The sequence below is a fragment of the Microcebus murinus genome, chromosome 9 (genome assembly GCF_040939455.1).
Source record: "Microcebus murinus isolate Inina chromosome 9, M.murinus_Inina_mat1.0, whole genome shotgun sequence".
Lineage (NCBI taxonomy): Eukaryota > Metazoa > Chordata > Mammalia > Primates > Cheirogaleidae > Microcebus > Microcebus murinus.
In genome coordinates this window covers 98,409,659-98,421,813 of record NC_134112.1, presented here as the reverse complement: position 1 = coordinate 98,421,813, position 12,155 = coordinate 98,409,659, and the positions used below count along the sequence as shown (strand labels likewise).

The following is a 12,155-nucleotide window of genomic DNA, read 5'->3' as shown; positions in this document are numbered from 1 at the left end:
GATGCCTTGGTAGATGGGTGCTTCTGGCAGCATTGGATAGTTAGATACACAACCAGATTAAATCATACGAAGTTCACCTCAAGGTGTATAGTGGAACTCAAGGCCTTTCTGTGATCGGGCTAAAATTTCATTGGACAAAGAGTTTGGAGACTGATTGATTCTTTAAAATGAAGAATCATTTTATATCTCTCTCTCCTCTACATGAAAACACCAGTTGGATCCACAAACTTCCCAGAGCTTTCAAGTGAAATTTAAAGCACTCACACAAAAAGAATGAGACCCTGACCATTCAGATGGGGATATTTGGGAGGATTTGGAAGACTTGGCGAATCCCAGATCCACCCAGGCCTTTGAGACTCCCCCACGTGTTACTCTTACCTGGGGAAGGTGCTCCTGTCCTGCAGGTAAAGTTAGCCGTTCCTCACGCCCCGCCCATGGCTGCCTGCCCCGTGACAGTTCCCTGTGTAGGGCTCAAACTGGAGGGAGAAATGCAGAAACAAGGAGAGAGACACTCAGAGGAAGTGCAGGAGTTCACTCATTCGCGTTGCCAGAAATCTGGAGAATGTCTGAGGGACTGGATTGTGAGGGTTCTTGGCCAAAGAAGGAGGAACAGGATTCTGGCTCGGGCGGAGGTATTGATAAGAAGGTCCTGCACGGTCTGTGCTGGCTTGGGGGCTGCTGCCCCGGCTCTGACAATTTGCTGGTGCATCCTGATGGCACTGAAGTGACACGGAAAGGAGGAATTGCTTCTAAGACCTCTGGAGGCAGGAAGGCTGCACCGAGTCCATTGCTGTGTCCCTCCCCCCGTCACCCCCATCAGGAGGAACCCCAGGACGGAGCCATGGGACTCCCCCACCCCCACCCCTGCCACAGGAGCGAACCGGTGAAGGCCTTGCGGGCGGCCGTGGAATGCTGGTCTGGAGGGCAGTGGGGAAACTGGGTCGCAGTCTCTGAGCGGGGGGAGGCAGCTGGGGGCCGGGGCAGGAGTGGAGCTCAGACTGCAGGGCGTGGTCTGGGCTTCCAAGATCTCAGGCCGTGGACAAGGACCCCCCACCCAAGTTAAGTCAGTAATCCACCAATGCCCCTTTATTTGTAGGCGCAGGAAGGTTAAGAGCGGCCTGGCTCGGGCCAGCGTGCTGGAGAACACGGCCCGTCCTGGAACTCCCAGTCCCGGACCAGTGCCTGGGCCCTGTGGATGGGAAGACCCCGCGCGCTCGAGGAAGGTCCCTGCTGTAATATCACATGTGCGTTCCGTGACTTCTCAGCCTTTAAGCCTCAGATCTTTGGGCATTTCCTCAGATAAATATGCATGGGGACACCTCGGGGGCTGCCACTGGAGTGTTTGTGAGGATGAACAGCAAAGTGTGGCGAGGGAGGGGTGGGGGAGGTGTCGCTGTGGGCGGGGACCCACCCTGACTTCCGGGCAAGAAAGGGTTGCTGCTGCATAGTGGCAGCTTGGGGCTGTGTGGACGCAGGTTCAAATCCAGCCTCTCGCTCATTGTGCGGACGGGGCGAGTCACTCAACTTCTCTGCGTCTCCGTTTCCTCACTAATAAGATGAGGATATTAATTGTGCCTTTTCAAAAGGGTACTGTGAGGGTCACTAAAGATACCGAAAGCACTTGGAGCAGGGTCTCACACGTTCTCAGTGTTCAGTCAGTACTGCTGTTGCGATTCCGGTTACTCCCTCGGCCAGCACTGAGGGCTGAGGCAACACTGAAGTCACTGTGGACAGGCGGGACCACCGCGGGCTTTCAGGAATGAAGGTGTGGGTCACTCCACTCGGCCAAAAATCTCACCCGGAAGACGTGGGTCACAGAAGCAGGGGGAACGTGAACGGCTAATGGGGACGGGAACCCGTATACGCGTTGCAGGAATAAGGCCAGTAGCCTCCGTCTCTGCTTCTCCTTGGCTTGCTGTGTCGTATGCATTTTTTAAATTGTCTTCTCTTTGTATGTGGGGTGGGTTTTTGGTGTGTGATGTTATTATTTAGCCCAGACGTTGCAGAATATTCAACCGGCATCTAGATGGGAAAGGGACATTACCCAGAGCTCTTGCCCTCGGAGACCAGTGATCCTATCGCGTCACTTTGGAGTACAGAACACGGGGTGGGTCTTGGGATCGTCACCCACTGGGAAGAGAGAATCGCATCCGTGATGCACTTGGGACCGTGACACTGTATGGCAGGGCACTTTGGGAACTGACCGTGGAAAAGTGAGTGTTTGCGTGTGAACATCCGGCCGCTGAGTGAGACGGCAGCGAGCGATCTGCAGGTCCCCGACACGACGCTGTGGTTCTGACGGGCTGCAGCCACAGGGTCCTGCTCCCACCAGATTAAACTCAGGGGGAGGCGAGGAAATTCACTCTCCTTGGAGGTTAAGTCTGGTGGGACATCACACCGGGAAAGACGGCTGGAGCCCGTCAGCTCGTAGCGTCGCAGAGACAAATGCGGCAGGTTCCGGCTGCTGAGACCCCTGGCATTTCCCTCGAGCATGTCCTTGTTTAAATCTGCACCTTCGTCTCTACCCTCCTCACTCCCTTCCCAGTAAACCCAATTCCAATTTTCTCACTTAAACTCACTGAACGCGTTTCTTTCTCCACAACTAAAGGACCCTCACTGATTCCCACTGGCTCCCGCTTCCTGCCCCGGACAAATAAAGGCAGATGTAGGGCTGGTGGCTTCGCTGTCCCTGGCTGCCCTTAGGCAGGACACCAAACTCATCCAAAATGCCCTTTGGGCTGGGCCCGGTGGCTCGCGCCTGCAATCCTAGCACTCTGGGAGGCCAAGGCGGGTGGATTGTTTGAGCTCAGGAGTTTGAAACCAGCCTCAGCAAGAGCAAGACCTCCATCTCTACTTTTGAAAGAAAGAAAGAGAGAAGAAAGAAGAGAGAGAGAGAGAGAGAGAGAGAGAGAGAAAGCGAGAAAGAAAAGAAAGAAAGAAAGAAAGAAAGAAAGAAAGAAAGAAAGAAAGAAAGAAAGAAAGAAAGAAGAAAAAATACCCTTTGTAGGGTTAACAGCCTGAATGCTAATTAAGCTTGGTTCAGGATCCACACAAAGAACAAGCAAATGCATCATTTTGTGAGAAGCTAGAAATCTTCTGGAGTGAGTGAAACAGATGCTCCTAGCCGGGCTTCCTTCCTCGTCTCACATACTCACATACTCACACCCACACACTCTCACACTTGTACCCCCACACTCACACCCCCAAACACACACACACACACACATACACGCACACTCTACTATTCTCTCCTTAACCAGGGTGCAGTACTGTTTCAGATGAGAGCAAAAGCCCCTCACGAGACAAGCGATGCCTACGTACAGAAGGTCCCAGATCCCGGACTGGGACAGGAGGACTGTGCCAGGCGCCAGGAGACAGCCTGACAGCTTGCTTGTCCCCGTCCTCAGAAAAATGCACTGAGAATGGTGCACGTAGTTCTCATGAATTTTCAGGGGAGAAGCTCCTGCCAGACCTTCGCCCAAGATCTCTGTCTTTAGGAAAATTCAGCAGAGTTGGAGAGAAAGGAGGTAGGACGAGCCTTCTCTGTCTCAGGTGCCGGGGAACCAACCTGTCCCACTGAGCCTCTACCATTTGGTGGGCAGGTCACTGGGGCACCACAGTCCTGAGACCTTCTGCTCACTAAATGAGTGACCTGCCTACTTACCCTCAATAGACCCCCATTTCTTCATCAGTAAAATTGGGATAATAATATGTGTCTTAACAAGTTGTTATGGAAATTTAAAGTTATTACACTGGCTGGATTTGGTGGCTCACACCTGTAATCCCAGCACTTTGGGAGGCCCAGGTGGGAGACTCACTTGAGGTAGGAATTCAAGACCAGCCTGAGCAGCAACATATTGAGACTGCATCTCTATGGAAAATAGAAAAATTATCTGGGCATGTTGGTGCACCCCTGTAGTCCCAGCCACTCGGGAGGCTGAGGCAGGAGCATCAGTTGAGCCCAGTACTTGGAGGCTGCGGTGAGTCGTGATGATGCCGCTGTACTCCGGCCTGGGCAACAGAGCGAGAGCCTGTCTCAAAAATAAATAAATAAGCCGGGCGCGGTGGCTCTCGCCTGTAATCCTAGCACTCTGGGAGGCTGAGGCAGGTGGATTGCTCGAGGTCAGGAGTTCGAAACCAGCCTGAGCAAGAGTGAGACCCCATCTCTACTATAAACAGAAAGAAATTAATTGGCCAACTAATATATATAGAAAAACTTAGCCGGGCATGGTGGCACCTGCCTGTAGTCCCAGCTACTTGGGAGGCTGAGGCAGGAGGATTGCTTGAGCCCAGGAGTTTGAGGTTGCTGTGAGCTAGGCTGAAGCCACGGCACTCACTCTAGCCTGGGCAACAAAGCGAGACTCTGTCTCAAAAATAAATAAATAAATAAATAAAAAGTTCTTACACATGTGAACTAAGAATAAAATCCTAAGCTGTTTGCTAATTGAATGGACCCCTCTCAGCCAAGGGGGCCCCAGAAACACCTTAAAACTGAGTTTCCAGCCATGATGGGATGGGAGAGATAAAGCACAATTCCATGCACATGCTGTCCCTTCATGAATATTCATGACTCCCCCTATAGCTTGTTGAATATGTATATTTGACGACCCTGCTCAGTATAAAATCCTGTTCCCTTTTGTCTCCTCTTTGAAGCACTCCTGCCTGGCTTCTGGCCGGGAGCTCAGCTTCCCAATCTGTCGGAATGGCTACCTGGCAGGTTGCTACCCATTGTGACAAATAAAGCTCTCCTTTCTCCAGAGTATGGACCTCACTAAATTTTCTTTGTTGTTGTTAACACACATTGTGCTCAGCATAATGCCTGCTTTATAATTTTCACTTAGTTATAATGAAATAATATAAAAGTTCTCTTATTTTCTCTTTTCTTTTTTTTAATTTTAAATTTATTCTTTTTCTCTCTTTTAGGTAGATAAGGCAAGGAATATTTTTAATTTTTTTTAGAGACAGGGTCTGGCTCTGTCCTCCAGGCTGGAGTGCAGTGGCATCATCATAGCTCACTGCTGCCTCGAACTCCAGGGCTCAAGCGATCCTCCTGCCTCAGACTCCAGAGTAGATGGGACTACAGGCGTGCATCACCATGTCCAACTAATTAAAACAATTTTTTTTTTTTAGAGATGGGGTCTTCCTCTGTTGCCCGAGTGGTCTTTAACTCCTGGCCTCTAGCGATTCTCCCACCTTGGCCTCCCAAAGTTTAGGGATCATAGGCATGAGCCACTGCACCTGCACTAAAGCTTCTTATAGCATAGGAATTTTGTTCATTTAGTGTTTGGGGAGAATAAAATATGTAAAAAGGGTTCTGTTAGCCTTATAAACTGTCGCTTTCCCATTGGTTTGTGGTGGCCAGTGCAGAAGGCCTGATTTTACATCTTTATAACCTGTTCCGGGCAAGACGCTGGTAGCGTGTGATTGGTGGATAGTTTCGGGCAGTTACTTGCAAGAGGAATGAGCAGAGTTGGCCTGAAACCATAAGCCAAAGGCAGCTGCTGCCTGCGTGGTGCGGTCAGGAGGATGGAGAAGATTCTTCTGTCCCCAAATAGTCCTCCCTCTGCCTTGTAACGGCTGAAAATCCTGTGAGCAGGGAGAGGCTTATTCCCCACCCGACCCGACCCTCAAGAGCAAAGGGAAGCTCAGTTATTCTGCTCCAGGAAGTGCGAGGCATGGTATTTCCAGAGCAGAGCCCTCAGCCACAGCGGGGACCTGTGCCGGGCAGGTGCGGTGGAGAGGGGCTCAGGCCAGACCCTGGAAGAAGGAGCAGCAGTCTGAGGAGGGGTCTTCTGACTTCTCTGGGTTTTCTCCGCAGCCTCTGCATCTCCCAGGCCTGAGGCTGGAACTCCTTCCCACAGGGCCACCAACAAGTGTCACTCACCACGGTCTGAGCACCACCCAGCAGAGGGAAGGAGGTGAAACTAGTGCATTTTGCTGTTGTTGTTAATGGGTTTACTGAGGTATAACTGACATGGAACAAACTGCACGTATTTTTTTTTTTTTGAGGTAGAGTCTCACTCTGTTGCCTGGGCTAGAGTGCCGTGGCGTCAGCTTAGCTCACAGCAACCTCCAACTCCTGGGCTCAAGCAATCCTCCTGCCTCAGCCTCCTGAGTGGCTGGGACTACAGGTATGTGCCACCATGCCCAACTAATTTTTTCTATATATTTTTCATTGGCCAATTAATTTCTTTCTATTTTTTTTTTAGTAGAGACAGAGTCTCGCTCTTGCTCAGGCTGGTTTCAAACTCCTGACCTTGAGCGATCCTCCCATCTTGGCCTCCCAGAGATGCTAGGATTACAGGCGTGAGCCACCGTGCCTGGCCTCAAACTGCGAATATTTAAAGCGTCCAATTTGGATACATTTTCACACATGCACACACAGTCAAGACAGTGAACACAGTCCTTTCTCCAGAACACAGCCATCTCCCCAAAAGTTCCCTCTGCTCCTTTGTCATCCTCACCCCTGCCACACTGCCCGCCCCCCTCACCCCTCAGGCAACCCCTGGTCTGCTGCTGTCACTGCAGATCAGCTTTGCGCCTGGCATCTTTCACTTTGAGACCCATCCATGGCACCTTGCGTAGCGACACTTCACTCCCATTCATTGCTGAGGAACATCGCATTGTACTGACCACCATAATTTGTTGATCTACTCGGCCGTCGGGGGACGTGCGGGTTGTTTCCAGATTGTGGCTACTGGAAATAAAGCTGTTACACGGAAACTGACATGTGAGTCTTGGGGTGGACACACACTCCCACTTCTCCAGACAGACAGGAATGGGCAAGTCGTGTGGCAGGTGCACGTTTAACTCCTTATGGAACTGTCAAACTCTTTTCCAAAGTGGTCGTACCATTTTATAGTCTCACTGCTAGCTGTACATGAAAGCTATAGTTGCTCAGTATTCTTGGCGACAGAAATCTTCGGACAGTCAGTCATGTCCGTCTGAGCCGCTCTAACAGGTGCGTGTGGCATCCCATTGTGCGTTAGCCTGAGGACGAGTGACGCCGAGCACCTTCTCCTGCACCGCTGGAGGGGACCTGGGCCAGCTCTCCAGGGCTCTCTCTCCTCCGCTGCCCTGTCCTGCCCACTCCAGTCACTTTGCGCTTCCCGGCCACTCAGCTGTGTCCTCACCTCAGGAGGTTCGCTGGGCTCCATCTGGGACGCCCTTCCGGCTCTGTGGTCTGCACAGTCTCTCAAGGCACTAAACAGGGCCAGCCGCAGGCCCGCCTCGTTTTCTTCTTGTCTCCCAGGGATGACTGTCCCTCGCTGCCTGACGTCTGGCAGACGATTGCGTCACGTCACGTACTCTGCATGTTCGTTTCGGGGGTTGTTTCAGACAGGAGGCGGGAGGGTCCACAAGTCCTTATTCCTCCATCTTGGCCGGAAGTGGAAATCAAAGCTAGAGAATTTTGAAAGCTTCCTCAAAACTGCGCTCCCTTTGTCTGGTTAGCCTTTGACACTTCTCCACAGTTGCCAGGAAGAGGCTGCGGGGAGATAAAGTGGAAACTTGGAGGGCTGTGATGTTTACCAGCCGGCTCGCTTCCTGCAGAACTGCCCTGTCCCTGCTCGCACCGCCTGGTCGGAGACCCAGGAAAGGTCCGGACGTTCTGGTCCCAAACGTGAGGGGACCCCAGAGAACCCTGCGCATGTCCCAACTCTGGACCGCCCTCTACCCGGGGCCAGCCTCCAAGCGGCCTGGCTCCTGATGCGAGGGGCCGGCAGCGAGAGGCAGCAGCCAGGGCGTCGGGGACAAGGGAGTCTTCTTAACATGAGCAGACTTGGTTTGCTAAGGCTGTGTCCTTTGTAATTTGAACCTGACCGCAGTGGACAGTGACCCCTTGGAGCCAGGCTGAGAGAATGCTGTGCTGGGTGTGAGGAGATGTGAGCTGTGAGGAGACCCGGGCTCGGATACGGGGTGGGGCCAGAGACTGGGGGCTCAGAACTGGGGGCCCAGAGACTGGGGGCCAGAGACTAGGGGCCCAGAGACTGGGGGCCCAGAGACTGGAGGCTCAGAGACTGGGGGCCCAGAGACTGGGGGCTCAGATACTGGGGGCTCAGAGACAGGGGGCCCAGAGACTGGGGGCTCAGAGACTAGGGGCCCAGAGACTGGGGGCTCAGAGACTGGGGGCTCAGAGACAGGGGGCCCAGAGACTGGGGGCCCAAAGACTGGGGGCCCAGAGACTGGGGGCCCAAAGACTGCAGGCTCAGAGACTGGGGGCCCAGAGACTGGGGGCCCAGAGACAGGGGGCCCAGAGACAGGGGGCCCAGAGACTGGGGGCCCAGAGACTGGAGGCTCAGAGACTGGGGGCCCAGAGACTGGGGGCTCAGAGACTGGGGGCTCAGAGACAGGGGTCCCAGAGACTGGGGGCCCAGAGACTGGGGGCCCAGAGACAGGGGTCCCAGAGACTGGGGGCCCAGAGACTGGGGGCCCAGAGACTGGGGGCCCAGAGACAGGGGGCCCAGAGACTGGGGGCTCTCTTAATATCCATTGCTGGCCCCAACCCCCTCTGGACTCTGGCCATGCTGACAGTCTGGGACACACATACACACAGGGTCCACATGGCCATGTATTATTCTCCAAACATTAATAATTTTACTTCTCTGATCATTGTTCTCCAAACACCAATAACGGTAGTAATGATATAGGGGCTTCACAAAGCCTTTTTTAAAATGGCACAGTAAGTTTTGTGTGTGTGGTAAAATACCATCATAGCCATTTTAAAGCAAACAATTCAGTGGCATTAAGCACATCCACAATGGCATGCAACCATCAACACTGTCTAGTTACAGAACCTTCTCATCGCCCCAAATGGAGACCCAGTATGCAGTAAGCAGTCGCTGCCGGTCCCCTGCTCCACAGTCCCGGCCACCCCGGGTCTGCTTCCCGCCCGCATGGATGCGTCCCTGCGGGGCATTATGTAAATGGAGTCATACGGTATTTGTCCTTCTGTGTCTGGCTTCTTTCACTAGGCGTCATGTTGTCGAGATTCCCCTACGTTATGCACACATCAGTACTTCATCCCTTTTGTAGCTAATATTCCCTCGTATTTTGTTTATCTTCTCGTCTGACAGACACTTGGGCTCTTTCCACCTTTTGGCTATCGTGAACGCAGCTACTATGAACGTTCCTTTCCAAATTTTTGTTTGAATACCTGTTTTCAATTCTTTTGGGTATGCACCTAGGAGTGGAATTACTGGGTCATATGGTAATTCTGTGTTTAACCTTATCGAGCAACCACCGGACCGTTGTCCAAAGTGGCCTCACCGTTTTACGTCCCTACGCAATGCGTGAGCGTTCCAATGTCTCCGCATCCGTGCCAGCACTTGTGATTTTCCATTTTAAAACTGACGGCCATCCTAGCCGATGTGAGGCGCTATTTCATCAAGCGCATGCATGTGTGTGTGTGTGATGTTTAAAAACACATCTTTATTGAGATATAGTTCACATACTGTAAATTGATTTGTGTAAAGCTTTTTCAATGGTGGTTTTTTTTTTTTTAGCATATTCACAGATATGTGCAACCATCAGTCCAGTCCATTTTAGAAATTGTCCCCCCAAAAAGAAGCCCTGTGCACTCTGCCTGGAGAGAACACAGTGCAGGGTGCTTTCCCTCCGTCAGGGGGTGCTCTTGCCTCTCACTCAAGGCTACTCTCTCTTTCCGCCCCCTCCCCACCTCGCTCCTGGGGCCCCGGGGCTCTCATTCGGCCCATTGCCTCTTCTCTCCTGTGTCTTCACCTTCTCTCAAAAATATTATAAGTCAAAAATGCACTTAATGCACCTCACCTACCAAACATCACAGCTTAGCCCAGCTGCTCAAATGTGCTCAGAACACTGACATCAGCTACAGCTCAGCAAAGTCGCCCAACACCAAAGCCAACTTTGTATTAAAGCGTTGACTGTCTAATGCAACGTATTCAAGTGCGTACCGAAGGTGGAAACACGGTTGTAGGGGTACACGAAGTGCATTTCCACTGAACGCTATCACTTTCCAACCGCCAGAAAGTAGAACCTTTGTAATTGGAACCATCTTAAGCTGGGGGATCATCTATATCAGCGGTCCCCAGTCTTTTTGTCACCAGGGATGGGTTTCATAGAAGACAATTTTTCCACAGTGGGGGTGGGGTAGTGGGGGTGGTGGAGGCAGAGCTGGGAGGCAGAGGCAGAGATTTGGGGACCACAGATCTATACAATCTTCCTGAAGGACAAGGTCTGTCCAGAAAGTACCAAGCCACGTAACTGTTCTTGTTATAGTAACAATGGCTGGATACTTTCTGGACAGACCTCCTGTGTCTTTGCTCACACACTGTCATCCCCCACGTGTAAAAAACCTTTAGGGGCTTCCCATTTCCTCCTGCATCCCCTGAGCCTGGGGTCGCAAGCTCTACTCTTGGGAATGCAATGTTTACAACATCTACAAATAACTTAAGGATGGGGAAAGCTTCCATCCATTTGAAAAAATCAGCACTTGGGCACTCTGGGACCCTGAGGCGCAGCTGGGTCTGTGGGAGGAGCATCCTTGGGTGCTGCTCATTCATCTGCACATTCTGACTGGGAAAAGATGGTCAACGTCTTGAAAGGAGTGCCTGTAGAATGTGATGCTGCCATGAAGCAGTCTCTGCTGTATTTGGATGCGCCCAGTGCCCTGGGGGAAGAAGTTCATCATGCAAGACGTTGACGAAACCCATGTCTCTGTAATAGCAGAGCTGGTTAATGTCCTCCAGGAGCGAGTGGGTAAATTAATGGGCCAAAATGCTTTTTCTCTTATCCAGAAGTGAAAATACTAGATATTGACCACCTGGGAATTATAAGCAGCAAATGTGAAAGAGTTACTTGCTTAGGGGCCTGCTGTGGGAAAGACCGAGGGATCATTTTGCCCAGAAAAAATCCCCCTCAACTGATTTTTTTGTACCCTAGAATTAAAAACAACAACAACAAAAAACCTTAAAAAAAAAGAAAAAAGAAAAATCAGCACTTTTATAAAATGAAGAGATCTAGGAGAGGCCTGGGCACCACAGGACTCAGGCTCTCGAAGAGTTACGGGCATGAACAGGAGTGGTGGGGGGAAGGGCGGGCTGGCCCCTGGGTCTCTATAGCTTTGCTGTCTCAAGGTGGGGAGGTGGGGGAGACCCCAATTTCAGGGAATTAGTGCTGTTTTCCAACTTTCCCATCTATCTCCTTGTGCTCCTGTTAGACTTGGGGAAATTTTCCAGAGCCGAGTCTGTAATCTGCAGCCTGTAAAACAGAAGGGAGGGAGAACTGGCTGCGGACGACGTCTGCACTGTGCACCCCACTGCAAACAGAGAAGGCTGGCTCACCCCACCAAGGAGCCACTTTGTGCCAAACCAAGGTGAGGGAAGGGGGGTAGGTCAAGAGCAAAGCATCTACCAACTTGGAAAGAGGAAGTTGGGCGAATCGGCCCGTGTGGACTGCAGGCTCAGAGACTGGCGCCTGCTTCCGCAACCCTCTGCGCGCCGGGTCTAAGCCTAGGCCAGATGGTCTGTGTTGGTGGCTGGACGGAGAAGCCAGAGGGCGCGGGTCCCATCTTGCTCAGTAGTATTTAGTGACCCCCTTGAAAGTTACGCTTTTCTCCTAGTGTGGCTCTTTACAGCTCCAGGCAAGCTCCTTGAGGGAGTGGCCAGTTCACCCCACCCAGCCTGTGACCCTCCCTCTAGTTTCCAGGACACCAGATGCCTGGCTTTCCCTGTCCCTCCCTTTCGTACCCCAGAAGGTCAGGGTCCCCTCTGGCTCTTCCCCTAGTAAACTGCAGCCTCCTCGCCCCTCACAGTCCCCTTCCCAGCTCCCTCCGCCCTCTGATCTCTCCTGGAGGCCACACCTGTATGGCCAACCAGTCTTCACACCTGGGTGTCGCAATGGCCCCTTGGAGCTCACAGGTCCCAAGAGGAACTCCTGATCAGGAGGTGGGGGTTAAAACAGCGTCCCCGGCCACCACCCACCAGCCTCTCCAAAGCGGGGAAAAGAATGGATTTCTCTGGTTAGGCTACTCGGGAAATAAAGGCCCAATGACCTGTGGGACCCGATTGCGGGGTTTTCTTTTGGAGTCTGGACAGAGTGAGGTCTGGTCGCATTGGTGTGGGCTGGCTCTACAAAGCCACCCCTGCTTGCCCTCCTCCCTAGATTCTTGCAAGAGCCCT

The 12,155-nt window shown here is 52.2% G+C and overlaps 1 pseudogene; it reads left to right on the top strand.

Annotated features, from left to right (window-relative positions):
• Positions 1–10,561: 10,561 nt before the first annotated feature.
• LOC105883137 (general transcription factor IIH subunit 5-like) lies at positions 10,562–10,778 on the top strand (annotated as a pseudogene).
• The last annotated feature ends 1,377 nt before the right edge of the window (positions 10,779–12,155 follow it).